Source organism: Tasmannia lanceolata, unplaced genomic scaffold, assembly GCF_043159265.1.
Source record: "Tasmannia lanceolata isolate RefF3 unplaced genomic scaffold, GAP_Taslan_0.1 ptg000008l, whole genome shotgun sequence".
NCBI lineage: Eukaryota > Viridiplantae > Streptophyta > Magnoliopsida > Canellales > Winteraceae > Tasmannia > Tasmannia lanceolata.
In genome coordinates, this window is record NW_027518685.1 from 2,157,260 (window position 1) to 2,172,907 (window position 15,648).

Below are 15,648 nucleotides of genomic sequence, written 5' to 3' on the forward strand. Positions count from 1 at the left end.
ATCATCCGATGAGTCATATTTGTTCCCTGAGAATTGAAGAGCATTTCAGTCGTTTTGAACAGTTTTAAAGTTTTAAAAGCAAGGGCTAGTTTGGTAATTTCAACTGGGATTTTTTTTTCTTTTTAAGATGCAAGTGCGACGTCTTCTTTAGTCTATACACTCATACCTCATCTCCTCTTCTTCGAATATCTTCTTTATTTCTGCTGTTTCCGCAGAAATGGGTATCAGTTGCAGGCCATGGTTCTTCTTTGCTGTTTTCATCTTTGCATCCTTCTCTTCAGAATTCCATCTTTCTATAGCAGTTGATACCATCTATCCAGGCCAATCACTCTCTGGAGACAAGACCATAATCTCTAAAGATGGCAAATTTGAATTGGGTTTCTTCTCTCCAGGTAACTCTCAGAAACATTACATTGGCATCTGGTACAAAAAAATCTCAAAAGTAACACCAGTATGGGTAGCAAATAGAGAAACACCCCTCCGTGACACTTCCTCAGAACTAAAAATCTCAGAAGATGGTAATCTAGTCCTCCAAAACCAGTCAAGCATCCTCATCTGGTCCACAAATTCAACTGTTAAAGCCTCAAATGGAACAGTCGTTGTGCTTCTTGACAATGGGAATCTAGTTTTGAGAGAATGGTCGGATTCCTCTGCTGTGATTTGGCAGAGTTTTGATCACCCAACTGATACATGGCTTCCTGAAGGATGGCTGGGGCTGAACAAGATCACTGGAGAAAACCAGATTCTCACTTCATGGACCAGTTCTGAAAATCCAGCTCCTGGTCTATTTTCTTATGAGAACGACCCAGGTAACAGCACTCAGTGTTTGATACTATGGAATGGATCAGACATCTACTGGAGCAGCGGGGATTGGAATGGGCATTTTTTCAGCAAAGTTCCCGAAATGGCAAGTCCCTGGTACACCAATTTCAGCTATGTCAATGATGACAAGGTAAAGTATTCTAATTACTCAATAAATAATCCTCACATTACTTTCAGATATGTGATGGACGTGTCAGGGCAAATGAAGACATTAATCTGGATCGAGGAGAATAAACAGTGGCAATCAATTTTTTCTCTACCGAGAGACCGATGCGAAGTTTATTCTCTTTGTGGGCCTTTTGGTAGCTGCAGCCAGAGCATGACCTCCTGCACATGTTTGCACGGTTTTGAACCAGTTTCCGTAAAGGATTGGAGCTTGAGTGACTGTTCTGGTGGATGTGTGAGGAAAACACCTTTACAATGTGGAAATGATGGCTTCTGGAGGATGCATGATATGCAGTTGAGTATGTATGATATGCCGTTGCCTGTAAATCAACAACTTTTGACAGCTGGAAGCGCTGATGATTGCCAATCAGCTTGCTTGAATAACTGTTCTTGTACTGCCTATGCTTATGATAATAGTAGATGCTTTCCCTTCATTTTCATTGCCATCTTGTTTGCCTTTTTCATGAAAATGACTATTTTCATGAAAAGAAAAGGAAGAGGTGAGAATCAAGCTTTTTTTAGGAAAAGAAAAAACAAAATGGGTGGATATATTATGAGATTTTATATGGTGCAAGCCATATCAAAATGTACTATACGGACCACAATATAGGATGTTCCAAACCGTCCATGTGATGGGCCACCGTGTAAATAGGTTGTGCCCAAAACATCGTTTCTATAGGATGATCCCAACCCTCTGATCTATAGCAGAACTACAGATTATGGACACCTCTATAGATCGGAGGGCTAGGATCATCCTATGAGAATGGTTTTGGGGAACAACGTATTTACGTTGTGTTCCATCACAGGCATCACATGGATGGTTTGGATCATTCTATGATGTGGTCGGTACAGTACTTTTTAAAAAATACGGGATTATAAGGGGTTACACCATATAAAAACTCCATATAAAATTTCCTTCCCAAGGAAGGGTAATGTTTGATCTCTTATGGATTTCTTGGAAATGAAACATCTGGCTCAACACGCTTAGATGTTCTTGAACAAGATTTGTGGTTTGGACACATATAAGTACCGTGACCGAAACCGGACATCCCGTGGGCCACCACACCAGGTCAGATAGCTGTCTAAATGGGCCCAATATGTATGAGCAATTGTCATTTTTATTTTTTGTTGTTTAACTTCGAAAGCTACAAATCAAATGGTCGCAAAAGTCCGATGAAGCTGGCGTGAGTGGTGCAAATTTTCCCCAGCCGTAAGTATCAAGTTTGTCCATATCCATTCTTTTATGGGCCCACCCTGTGAAAGCCGTGAGCTACGTGTTGTAGGAGGCAATGTATCTAATTAACCCTCCACGAATGGTGATGAAGTACGTGGGCTGAAGAGTCTATCAAAGTCCATGCCTACGTTTTCCTCTAAAAATAACAAAAAATGTCCATGTACCGGATTTCCTATAGGGCCCACCTCTTTGGATGATCTAAATCATTAATTTGTTGGTCCCTGCCTCAGATAGTCCATGCCCTGTAATTGGAGTGTCCACCTCCAATTACACATAATTGGAGTGTCCACCTCCAATTAAGATGCCGTTGCCTGTAAATCAACAACTTTTGACAGCTGGAAGCGCTGATGATTGCCGATCAGCTTGCTTGAATAACTGTTCTTGTACTGCCTATGCTTATGATAATAGTAGATGCTTCATATGGATTTGAGACATTTTGAATATGAGACAACTATCTACTGGTGACGGTAAGGGAGGAGATCTTTATCTCCGCGTTGCGGCTTCTGAGCTGCAAGGTTCGGCTTTTGAGCTCCCGGGTTCTTCAGGAGGTAAGAAGAAAGCAAATACAGGGTTGACTATAGGTGCAGCTGCAGGGGTTATGGTTGTCATAATGGGTATTGTTTTGGTTCTGATTTGGAGATGTCAGAGGGGAAGGGCCACTATAGCATCAAATGCAGTACATGGTTCTTTGGTATCACTTAGCTATAAAGATTTGAAGAGTGCCACCAAGAACTTCGCTGAAAAATTAGGGGGAGGAGGTTTCGGTTCAGTTTTTAAAGGGATTTTGCCTGATTCAACCTCCATAGCAGTAAAAAAACTCGAAGGCCTTCGACAAGGGGAGAAGCAATTCCGAGCAGAAGTGAGCACGATTGGGACAATTCAGCATGTTAATCTCATTCGCCTTCTCGGGTTCTGCTCTGAAGGTGATAAAAGACTGCTGATCTACGAATACATGCCAAAGGGTTCTTTAGACGGGCATCTGTTTCAAAGGGACTCCGGTATATTGGACTGGGCAACCAGATACCAAATTGCACTTGGAATAGCCAAAGGGTTAGCTTATCTCCATGAGAAATGCAGAGATTGCATCATACATTGTGACATAAAGCCAGAAAACATACTTTTGGATGATAAATTCTGCCCCAAGGTGGCAGACTTTGGTCTGGCAAAGGTCTTTGGGCGGGAGTTTAGCCGGGTGTTGACAACCATGAGAGGAACCAGAGGGTATCTCGCACCGGAATGGATTTTAGGCCTTGCTATCACATCAAAAGCTGATGTCTATAGCTACGGAATGCTTCTTTTTGAAATAATATCAGGCAAGAGAAACTTAGAACAATTTGAAGATGGGAAGGTTGGCTTTTTCCCTAGTTCGGCTTCGAAGAAAATAACCGAAGGTGAAGTTCTTTGCTTGTTGGATCACAAGTTGGGGAGTAATGCTAACACAGAAGAACTTGATAGGGTTTGCAAAGTTGCTTTTTGGTGTATTCAGGACAATGAGAATTCTAGACCAACCATGGGGGAGATTGTTCAAATTCTTGAGGGAGTTTTAGAGGTAAACATGCCTCCAATTCCAAGGACTCTTCAAATCTTTGAAGAAGCTCAAGAGAGTCTTGTGTTCTTTTTGGAATAAATGCTATTAGAAATTCTACTATGTTCCGTGAATTCCTATGAAAATTACTACTCAATGAGATTTTCATATTCTACACAGTAATGTTTTGCATGCTTTTATGGAAGATTAGCTTTCAATTTCTCTTTTTTCTTGGTAGTATGTCATTTGAGTGATAATATTATATCTAGGACGGTGATAAATTCACCCACACCAGGTCAGATAGCTGTCTAAATGGACCTTTTTAAACAGAATGTGAAACCGTTGTCATTTTTATTTTTTGTTGTTTAACTTCGAAAGCTACAAATCAAATGGTCACAAAAGTCCGATCAAGCTGGCGTGACTGGTGCAAATTACATGTCAATATATGGATAAATCTTACCACCAATGAACTCGGAGTGATGCAATTTTGTAGGAGGCCTCCGAAACTAGGCGTATTTGGGTCATTTAATTGAATTCAGGAGTTTTCCACGACAATAAGGCCATGTTTGGCCGCCATGAATTTATTTAGGGGTGCAACTTGGATCGGGTTCAACCAGAAAAAATCACGGGTCGGGTTGTGTTTGAGTCGGCTCGGGTTCAGGTTGAGGAAGTTGAACCCGAGTCGGGTTGGGTTCAGGTTTAGGTTGACGTATTGGATTGACCGAACCCGCATCAAAACCCGACATTTAAAATAAAAATCCAATTTTCTGTTTTATTTTTTTAGAACATAAAAACCTAAGGGGGAAGATATCAACCATAGCCGGGTTAACCTGACCCATCCTCACCGAATTGGGAAGTCAGGTCGGATTCAGGTTTGGTTTGAGTTGAGTTATTAATTTTTCGGATTAGGACGGGTCGGGTTAACCTTCATCGGGTTGAGAGTCAGGTCGGATCGGGTTCGGTTTGACGGTTTAGAGTTTCAGGTTGCGGTCGGGTCCCAACCTGAGTTGCACCCCTAATTTTTTTTTTTCATGATAAATTAGTGTCTTCAAGTGGTAAAAGAGGTGTAGCGTGGGTGGGAGAAGGGGAGAGATTTGAGAGGACCCATTGAGATGAGGGTGAGGTGGCCAAAATTCAGGAAGATAGACATTGGATTTCGCGCTCTGCTTCGTTTGGTTGCACAAAAGGTTGGCAGCCGCCGGAATTTGGATTGGATTTGGCATTCTATTCCATATTTGGTTGCCAAAATAGCATTGGACTCCCTTGGATGTCTCCCATGTAATGATTACTTGTCTCTCCTTTAAGAAAATCCTTCTAAAAGCAAAGAATTTTGATTTAATTGTCTAGGGAATGATGCTCTCTCTTTCTCTCTCTTCCCTCTCTCCCTATATTGGTAATGACAACCCTACTCATTCTCCTACTCTCCAAGTATTTGTCATGCAACTAAATACTACTTCACTATCCTCCGAGGTAATTCTAGAAAAGTCAAAATTCTGGCCTCCTCCCTTTCACTCCTTATTCCACTAATCTCCGAGCCACTCCTGAGCAACCAAACGGAGCATTTGAGTTTTTTGTTTCCTGATTTTTAGCCACTTGGACACTAGTTTCCTTGTTGCCTGATTTTTAGCCACTTCAACCGCCCAACTACTCTCTCACCACTTGGATACACTGGATTTATACATAAGGGGGCAGGTTATACATATACATAAGGCTAGGCATTACCATTTCAAAAAAAGACATAAGGCTAGGCCCAATTGAGTCAGGCCTGTTAAGGAGTTTAGCCCAACTCAACAGGGGCAGCTGCCCCAACTTATGCTACATGTAGCTCCGCCTAGCAAAATAATGAACTCGTTTGTTTAGACAAAACGGGCTTCCGTTGTGCTAGCTCCGCCCCAACTACTCTATCCCCTGGCGAAATACATGCAGAGTACACAATACTTCCTTTTTCCCCTGGCTGCCTGTAAATTTAGGTGGTATTGAAAGAAACCTCGATTTAAAAAAAGTCCACATGAATTAATTTCAAAGTTTGGTGTGTGTAAGGTATAGATAATTTGAGATTTCTTATCGTATTTGAGCAATAATACAACGTGAGTCACTGCTTGACTTTTTCTACATACTGTTTGGATTGCTAGAGAAATACAATTGAAATTTTTTCCCTTTCCACAATTTACAGTGAAATGATATGTTTATGGTTAATTTAGAGAGACGTTATCACAAATTATTGAATGTCCTTCTAAGTAAAATTGAATAAGGTTGGTTAAACTCATCTTTTTTTAGTGTGTAAAAAAATGGCAAGAACTTTGAGAAATAATTTTCAACGTGATAAGGGCACTTTTGTCCTCCTAAAAATTGTTTTTTCTTTTTCTTTACATCTGAAAAAGCTTTTTTTTACGTGCGCCATTAGGTCTAGGAAAATCAACAAAAAAGTAGATTATTTTGCACACATGGCACATTCGGGATCTCCTATCAGTCTTACTCGAGTGACGATATTATTTCCCTTTTTCCTTCCAAACTTTTCCAGAAAATTCATGCAATTCAAAGAGAGCCTTACCAAGGTTTAAAATTTCGGTTTCGGTATAGGTTTCGGACCCTGAAATTTCAAAATTTCAGTCGAAATCCGGTACCACAAAGACATAAGGCTTGGCCGGGAGTTCAGCCGGGTGTTGACAACCGTGAGAGGATTCAGAGGGTATCTCGCACCTGAATGGATTTTGGGCCTTGCTATCACATCAAAAGCTGATGTCTATAGCTACAGAATGCTTCTTTTTGAAATAATATCAGGCAAGAGAAACTTAGAACAATTTGAAGATGGGAAGGTTGGCTTTTTCCCTAGTTCGGCTTCAAAGAAAATAACCGAAGGTGATGTTCTTTGCTTGTTGGATCACAGGTTGGGGAGTAATGCTAACACAGAAGAACTTGATAGGGTTTGTAAAGTTGCTTGTTGGTGTATTCAGGACAATGAGAATTCTAGACCAACCATGGGGGAGATTGTTCAAATTCTTTTGGGAGTTTTAGAGGTAGACATGCCTCCAATTCCATGGACTCTTCAAATCTTTGAAGAAGATCAAGAGAGTCTTGTGTTCTTTTTGGAATAAATTCTATTAGATATTCTATTATGTTCCGTGAATTCCTATGAAAATTACTACTCAATGAGAGTTTCATATTCTACACAGTAATGTTTTGCATGCTTTTATTGAAGATTAGCTTTCAATTTCTCTGTTTTCTTGCTAGTATGTCATTTGAGTGATAATAATATATCTAGGGCGGTGATAAATTCACCCACCTTTGCCGGTTGTGAAGCCACATCCGGTACAACACTTTTGTACAAATAGTACCCTCTCTTCCAGTACAACTCTCTCTTCCGGTACGACACTTTTGTTCTCTCTCTCTCTCTCTCTCTCTCTCTCTCTCTCTCTCTCTCTCGCACAACACTTTTGTACAACCAATACTTAACCTCCCCTCTCTCCCTCTCTCCAACATGAACTATAGGCAGGGCAAGGATTGATTTATTTAAACCATTGGAGATCGGCCAAGTCTGATGTCGATCGATTAGCTCGGGTGGAGGTTGATAGGGATAGCCTTGCTAACTTTGATTTCCTTCTACCTTGAGGGAGTACGTTTTTGTGGGTGTATGTTTATCCTTGGTTCATGTATTGCTATTTGTATGTATTGACCATCACGGTCGCCTCTCTATTTAATGAAGCCAACTACGATTAAAAAAAAAAAGAATATGGAAAAAGGCATCGATAGGCCCCTGTTTGGATTGCACTGCAAGAAAATCATTTCGGGCAGAAATTTCTTTCCTTTCCAGAATTTTCTATACAATTTCAAGAAATATTTTTCAGCTGTTTGGATTGCCAAACTTGGGAAGAAAAAAATTTAAAGAACATTTTTTTCTAATGTTTGGTTAGCCAAGTTTGGAAAGGAATTTTTTCCTTTGGATGCTCACATTGAAAGCCAATGACCAATAAAACTAGAGGGGCACAACTTAGATTTCTAGTAAATTAAAAAAGTAGCCCAAATGTATATGGGCTTACTTAGTATATAATCATATACACATATAAGGCTTGTGACCCCACAAGTATGGTCACGAGTGATCTACCACTGAGACCCACTTGGTGGAGGGCTGAATGGAGAAAAAACACAATGGAGACCACATGTATCTTAATGAGTAGTCTATTATAATGGGCCTTGATGGAGGTCACAGTGATCTTACATACAGGTACATTTTTCATTTCTCATTATAGCTAAAGAGTAGAAGAGCCAAATATAAGTAATAAGCTGAACTTTGAGAATTTAGGTAATAAGCATATTTTCGTTAGATATATGGTATCTGAACTCAAGCTCAGATAGGTTTTCTGAGCTAGAGTTTTTAAATAGGGAGGGTGTGGACCCCGATCCGAGAGAGGGGCGGCGGTGAGGGACGAGCCCCACACGCTAACTATCTCAAATGGATCATCCACGTGAATGGAGAGCTCTACCAAGGAACTCTCGAAAGAAGTGCCCCTCACAGCATGAGTGGCGATACAAAGGTGAGATACCTCTCGATTCGGGGACTAGCCCAGATTCGAGGCGTACCTTAAACAAAGAAGAGTCGCCATCCAAGGAAAAAGGCAAATGGGCCCTGGATCCCATACTATGCTCTGTTGCAACGGATAACCAGAGATATGAAAAGAGGGTTCGTGCCTGGTTACGAATTCGGAAGGTCTAAAGAGCACCTCATCCGCCCAAGTGTAAACACCTGGTCTCTTATGCCATTTACTTAATAATTTTGAAGAGTTTTGGGCGAAAATCATATGAAATGGGAACACAAATCTCCGAGAAGACGTCTATCTAATCATGCATGTCTCGGAGGAATAAATAGCACACATAAAAGAAATAAAAGAAGTGTCGCCTGAGAATAGCTAGGTTATGAGTGTCAAACCTAATTGGTGTCTAAGTTCTGGTGTGCAAACGCATGCATGCTACAGCTAAAAGCATAGGATCTGTACATGAAAATAAGAAAACACATCAAAACACAAATCAATTCTATACATGACTGGACAAGACAAATCCTAAAACTCTAATGCAGGACTTGACTCGGACCAAGATGGCCTTCCATCCCAGCTGCTCTACGTATCCCGGCCTCGGGAAGAATCAGAGTCAACGTAGTTCGATGCCCTATTCAAAACTACTATGCCTAACCATCTAGAACCGCTATCTTAGACTCGATCCACTAGACTCAACTGATTTTTAAAGCTTTTTGTACGATTGCTTAAGTTCAGGTGAATTGTAATTTTCAGGACTCTCTATATGCCATAACTAATGCAAGTTGATTAGCCTTAAGCTAATGCAGGTGGGCCCTACATCCTATGTGTGACTAGGCTGTGCAACCTAAGGAAAACCATGGGCTGACTATATGCTTCCTAGTCTAGCCATCGGTTCGACTAAGTGTCTAACCGATCAACTTGAGGCCTCCTAACTCTAGGGACACTCACACGACAGGACACACCATATCAATACAAATCAGGACAGACTCCTAACTCTAAAACACCCCAAACAAACTAGGACAGACTCCTAACTCTATGGGAAGATCTTTTTGAAAAGGTTTTGAAGAATTTTTGTATTTTTAGAAGGTTTGAAATGTTATTATTTAAAAAGGTTTGGCTGGACTTGGGATGTTGATCCCAAGCTGCACTACGTACCCCATGGAAAGGGATCAAGCCAACGTAGTTCGGAAACGATTTTCCTAACTACTCCTAAATGACTCAAGATTTTTAAGATTTTTGGTTTTTGAAATGTTTTTTGAGTTTTCAAGTGTTTTTGACTCAAGGGGACAAATCCTATCGTCATAAGGGGAGGACAGACTCCAGATATCCCGCAAAGGTTGGACAGCATCCTATGCTTTGCGGGGGAATGAACAGAATAACAACTCTGCAAGGGTTGGACAGCATCCTATACCTTGCGAGAGCGGATAGAAAAAAAACATGATTTGATGAGAGATTGGATGGAATCCTAACCCCTATGATGATAGAATTTGACTCCTGAATAAGAGGACTGACTCTCTAGACTAAGGACGGATTCCTATGCTAGTGGACTATCAAACCAAGATAAAGCTCACAAGTACTAAGGAAAAAGAGACCTTGTGCATATTTGGCAAAGGAAAAACACCCAGCCGGGCCGGACAGCTACCTAGCCCTAGGGTGCAACAAATGTGCAACCCAATACCCATAAGAGTAGGGGTATGATGCCAAGCCGAGTAGGGTGTTCTCCCAAAACCAAACGACGCACAAAGAGGAGGTTCAGCAAGAGAATGAGACTGGGTAAGTCTCTTAGACACAGAGGTAGGATAGAGAAAAATGCTAGCAAGACTAGGCAAGTCTCCTAGGCACAGAGATGAGATAGAGAAAAAAATGCTAGCAAGACTGGGCAAGTCTCCTAGGATGGGCTTGGGCTATCACCTTCATCGCCCTTGCAATGAAGGATTCTAATTATTTACTATCCCTATCCCTATCTATATCTATAGACTTGATGCTAAAATGAAAATGCAATGTGACAAGTCTCTAGCTAGGAATGCGAGCTATGCTCCTGAAAGACAAAACGACAGGGAGAACTACTGACATTTATTACATTATGTCTATTTAGGACAACCACCTGATCCAAGGTACTATCAACCTTAAAGCTATGAGCTTCCTACAAACTTCCTTCCTGAAATCAGATATACATGGCATAGCACAATTCCAATCGTCCCCTGCCGTATCTCTCACAATAAGAAAAACATCGAATCTACCAAAGTCCAAGATATCATCACAATTCCCAAAAGGATCTTACAAGTTCATCCAAAAAGAAGAAAATCAGGTCATATGAATGCTAACATGATGGTGTCAACGTCATTCTTCCCAAGCAACTAAATCAATTTAGTATTATCATTCAAACATGGCTGCGAGGCAACACAGATGAACAGTCAAATGTGAAATGAATCTAGAAATCCAAGAACATGAGAACAGGGTAACTTCACTCAAACATAAAAAAAATGGACCAATGCTTCGATTAAAATGGAATAACATAGAGTATTTGATCACAAGATCATGAAAACCATATAAGCATAAAAAACTGAACAGATCCTCCTGTAGACACCCCATTTTGCTCTGCTTTGATTAAAAAAGAAATTAGGGTTTCGCTATCAATTTTTCAATGTTTTCTATTCCGGTGTTCGTCCCTTACGCTTTCTCAAATCTTTCTGGTCATTTCTGCATTGTTCTGATTTTTTCCGCTAAAGTGCGGAGAAGGGTTATTCGTGAGAATCCGAGCAAGGGAGAATTTGTACCCGTTTGGTGGGCCCGCATTGAACATTTGTTTAAAATTGAATCAACCGGGGGCCCACAGTGTGGGGCCCACGTTGTGGGGCCCGCGTTGTGGGGCCCACGTTGTGGGGCCCGCGTTGTGGGGCCCGCGTTGTGGGGCCTCAATGGGGCCTCTTGTGAGGCCTCTTATGAAGAGCAATGATGGTAGCTCTCCACTAAGACAACATGATGGGCCCTCCACTAAGAACAATAATGATGGATTCTCCACTAAGAAACATGATGGGCCCTCCACTAAGAACAATAATGATGGATTCTCCACTAAGAAACATGATGGGCCCTCCACTAAGAACAATAATGATGGATTCTCCACTAAGAAACATGATGGGCCCTCCACTAAGAACAATAATGATGGATTCTCCACTAAGAGGGACAACATGATGAGCTCTCCACCAACATATCTCTCTCTCTCTCTTTCTCTCCCTATATATATCTTCCTTCCCATCCATAAAAAAGGGGAGAGAAATTTATCTTCCATTATCTCTTTCTCTTCCATTATCTCTTCTAATCACTCCCTCCAATCCCTTTCCTCAATATGTTCTTCCATCCCTCTCCCTAATATTCTTCTTCCATTATCTCTTCACTCCCTCAATCACTCCCTCTAAACACTCCAGAGAAAGCGAAAGACGGCGGAGCGGATCGGCGGCGGCAAGATTTTTTATATTTTTTTGGATTGGGCGGAGATCTTCACCACAGGTAGGTGCATTGTTCTCAAAATATTTCTGTATTTTTCCGAATTTTTCTGATTTTTTCCGCAAATTGTGTTTTAAAAATGGAAAACTCTTCAAAAAACATCTTTTGACGAAGAAAAATTAAATTATATACCAAACAGATTCTAAAATTAATGAAATTTCGTGGGAAAATAATATGTTACTGATTCATTTTACCATGAATTTATAAAGATTTTTGGAGTTTATTTGGTATATTATTTAATATTTTCTTTGAAACTTATCAGATTTTAGGAGAATTTTTACTAACATCAGATCATCATTAAAATTCATAACATTTTTACAGTAGTCTTATCTTCCATATTACTTGTTACTGTAAAATTTTCGTGTTATTTGGATCTGTTTTAATATGGGATGTAGTGTTAATTTATAATCTGGTCTGGAAATTGTAAAATCCGAAATTGGTAGTAAATAATTTCTAAAATTCATGAAAATCTCACTGCATGCTATTTTGATTCATATAGTATTTCTGTAGAAATTTCATAAAATTTAGAGTTGTATTTCTACTAGTTTATGTGTTAATTGTGCAATCTGGACATTTAATGGATTAATCAAGATTAAATGTGAATTTAATGTAAAAATATGCAAAACTCATCCTGTAAGCTACATACATTTTCATCTTGCTGCTGTAGAAATTTCAAATCATTTCGAATTTATTTGCAACAATTTCACTTGTAAAACCGCTCGTATGCTTAAAATTGATAAAATCCATGGAAAATTCGAAATTAATTGAAAATCATATAAAAATTCCTAAAGAACTTTAAAATTCTGTCACATGTTCACTCCTTAATCCATTAAAACAGAAATTTTAGGATCTTTAGATTTTCCTGGAAAAATGGCCAGTGCATCCATAATCGTATCCCAATTGCAACTTGATCTTTGACAATTTGAATATTTAAGTTATAGCATGTTGTTGGCTCCGAGGTTATTGTCCACGGAAATCCTGAGATTCTGCCAGGCAATAAGATGCTATAACCTAAGTATTAAATTGCACAAGGAAAGAGCGCACGATTCCCTCCTTTGGATGCCATTCAAGGCCGAAATTGGTGAACCCTAGAACCATTGGTAATCCTTAAATGTCTAGAAACTGAAAATCTTCGAAATCTGAAACTCATTAACCTCGAGAACTTAAATCGATTTATCTTGTGTCTTTCGGAACCATTGGATTATGGTTTCCAATATAAGAACCATTAGAGCCCAATTTAGGAACACTGGTGTCGTGCCGTGTCCTAGGTTTTAGGGAGTCCTAGAGTTAGGAGTCCAGCCTCATCACGGACGCTTGCTATGAATAGCAACCGTACCATAGGTCTAGTTACACTAGTCACCCGGTCTTTCCCTAGGACAAGCCTAGTAAACTAGGATGTAGGCAAAACCTGCATTAGTCTAAGGGACAACTTGCATTCAGATAAGAATCATATAGCATCTTAGATGAAATCCTAAGATAATAAAATCCTCAACTTGAATTAAATAATTCCTCTTAAAACTGTTGAAACAGTCAAATCCGTCTAAGTCGGTGTCCTAGTTGAGTTAGGCATATGTAGCTTAGCTTAGGTGCACCGAACTACGTCGACTCTGATCCCAGTGAGGCTTGGGTACGTAGGCAGCTTGGATGTCTGACGGCATACCACCCGCGAGTCGGCACCACAACAAATTGTGGTGTTTTGTATATTAATTTTCTTGTAAATACTTAATCCAATCAGTTAGGGTTTTCCATGAAATTAGAATTCTAGGAGAACTTTCACTTAGAATGAATCCAGACAAATTAATAAATCAAGATACACATCTAGGATTCACATTGAAATTAGATTCTAGGATGCATGTCACTTAGTTCGCACATTAACATAGAGTTGAATGAGCCATTTAAAATAAATTTAAAAGAGTTAGCTTTTGGAATCGAAGACCGATTATCGGACAAGAATGGTGCATGTGGTGGATAACTCCCCATACCTTCCATTCTCGTAACCAGGTAGCGAGTCTAGATTTCTGGTTAATTATGGGTCCTAGATCCCACATCTAGGTGGCGACTCTGTCAGTCTCTTTCGTGTGGAATTCGGATTGCCTTAGTGATCCCAAGTCCACAGGAAAGACGAATTCAAATCAATATTAAAATGCACACGCCAATCGCGTGGGAACGAGAGACCAAAGGAGAGCGCGCGGCGGCTCGCGCCCCACGCCCCTCTCGCGGGATCATGTCCCACAGTCTGGCGACTCTGCTGGGGACCACCTAACTTCATTACAATTCCAAAGGATAACTCATTTGAATCTATTTTAACTGGCTCATGAAAACTCTATCTCTTTTATGCTTGTTAGATTAATTTGTATGCTTTATTTTCTCATCACATATACTCAAACTTAATCTAACAAAACCTGAAGGCATCATAGATTGCGCGAACTTATTGCACACACTTACATCACTTTCATCTAAACCCCTGCATCTCACATGCACACACGTCCTATTTTAGGAACCCGGAGTGTTATCTAGCATGGTTGACTGGGATTTCATCACCTGGTGCCTCTGTGCTAGAGAAGCATTCCACCCTTAGCCTAGTACCTTTATGGTACGTAAACGGATCTCTTGTTCACGTACTGATACGCCGGACACTGGTACAGTATATCGAACAGGGATTCGCGCTAAGGGAACTCTTGGCCTTACCCCTAGATTAACCCACACATGCATGTAGTATACGAACACATGTGCATCACGTGTGTGAGCCTAGTTTAGGATATCCTACCTATTTGTGTCTAGATTAGGCCGTAGACCATCTTCTAATGGCTACGATCGGTCCTAGGTACACAAACAAAGTCATGAGTCGAGATCCTCTCTCCACTCCGCTAGATTAGGATTAGGGTTGATGCCTTCAGGTAACACTGATAAAATGTGCAAAGATTAAAAAACTTTCCCTTTGGGGTTAGGATTTAAATCCCATTCATTTCCAAAGATCTCATAGGATTAGTCATTCATGATCCATCCGTTGAAAGCAATCTTATGCTATCTCATCTCATCTCGATCGTACGATTTTTAATCTTATATTATCTGATTCGATCGAGTATCCATACTTCCTTTATATTGGTAGGAACTCATCCTAATCTCATGTTCATGTAATCCTGATTATCCCTGTATCCTTTCTCCTGGCTTACAGACACCATGTCTACTCGTACAATTCTTGATTGGATCCGTGGTACATTAAGAGAATCCCATATCTATGCCATAAGTGAGCAAGAGAAAAATCTCTTCGGTTACGTGGCCACCATCAAGCTCGATTGGGGATTACTCTATGCTGCATCAGAGTGTTGGGATCCCGATCATCATGTCTTCCGTTTTGGCAACCAAGAAATGTGTCCCACCTTTGAAGAATGGTGTGCCTTATTGGAATATCCTGTAGATGGCCCTCTGGTGAAGCCATCTTACGTGTCGGATTATCGTCCTTTGTTCCTTCGCTTGATGAATAATCCAGATGAATCCATGAACTCTTTCATCAAAGACCAGGAAGTGTCCATGCAACAACTGATTGACATTTACCCTCCTGTTGGGCATATTGGTGCTGTTGATATTCAAAAAGCCCGAGGTCGCGCTCTGAGATTCTGCTCCTTTGCTAGGTTCCTCACTGTCCAGCCTTCTCGCTGTGCGTCAGCTGTTCTCTTGGACCTCGTTGATCAGATGGATCGTGGCGCCAATCCAATTCCTACTATGCTTGCAGAAACCTTCAATGGATTGGATGAGATGGCTCGTCTTCGTGCCAGCTCAGGTCCAGGCTCTTATGTTCGATCTTTTGTTGGGTCCTTCTCAGGATGTCCTGCATTACTTCACGTGTGGTTATGCCACAAGCTAAAAAT

General features: G+C 40.5%; 1 pseudogene; it reads left to right on the top strand.

The window, feature by feature from the left end:
• The first annotated feature begins 144 nt into the window (after positions 1–144).
• Positions 145–3,923, top strand: LOC143883903 (G-type lectin S-receptor-like serine/threonine-protein kinase At2g19130; annotated as a pseudogene).
• Positions 3,924–15,648: the final 11,725 nt, after the last annotated feature.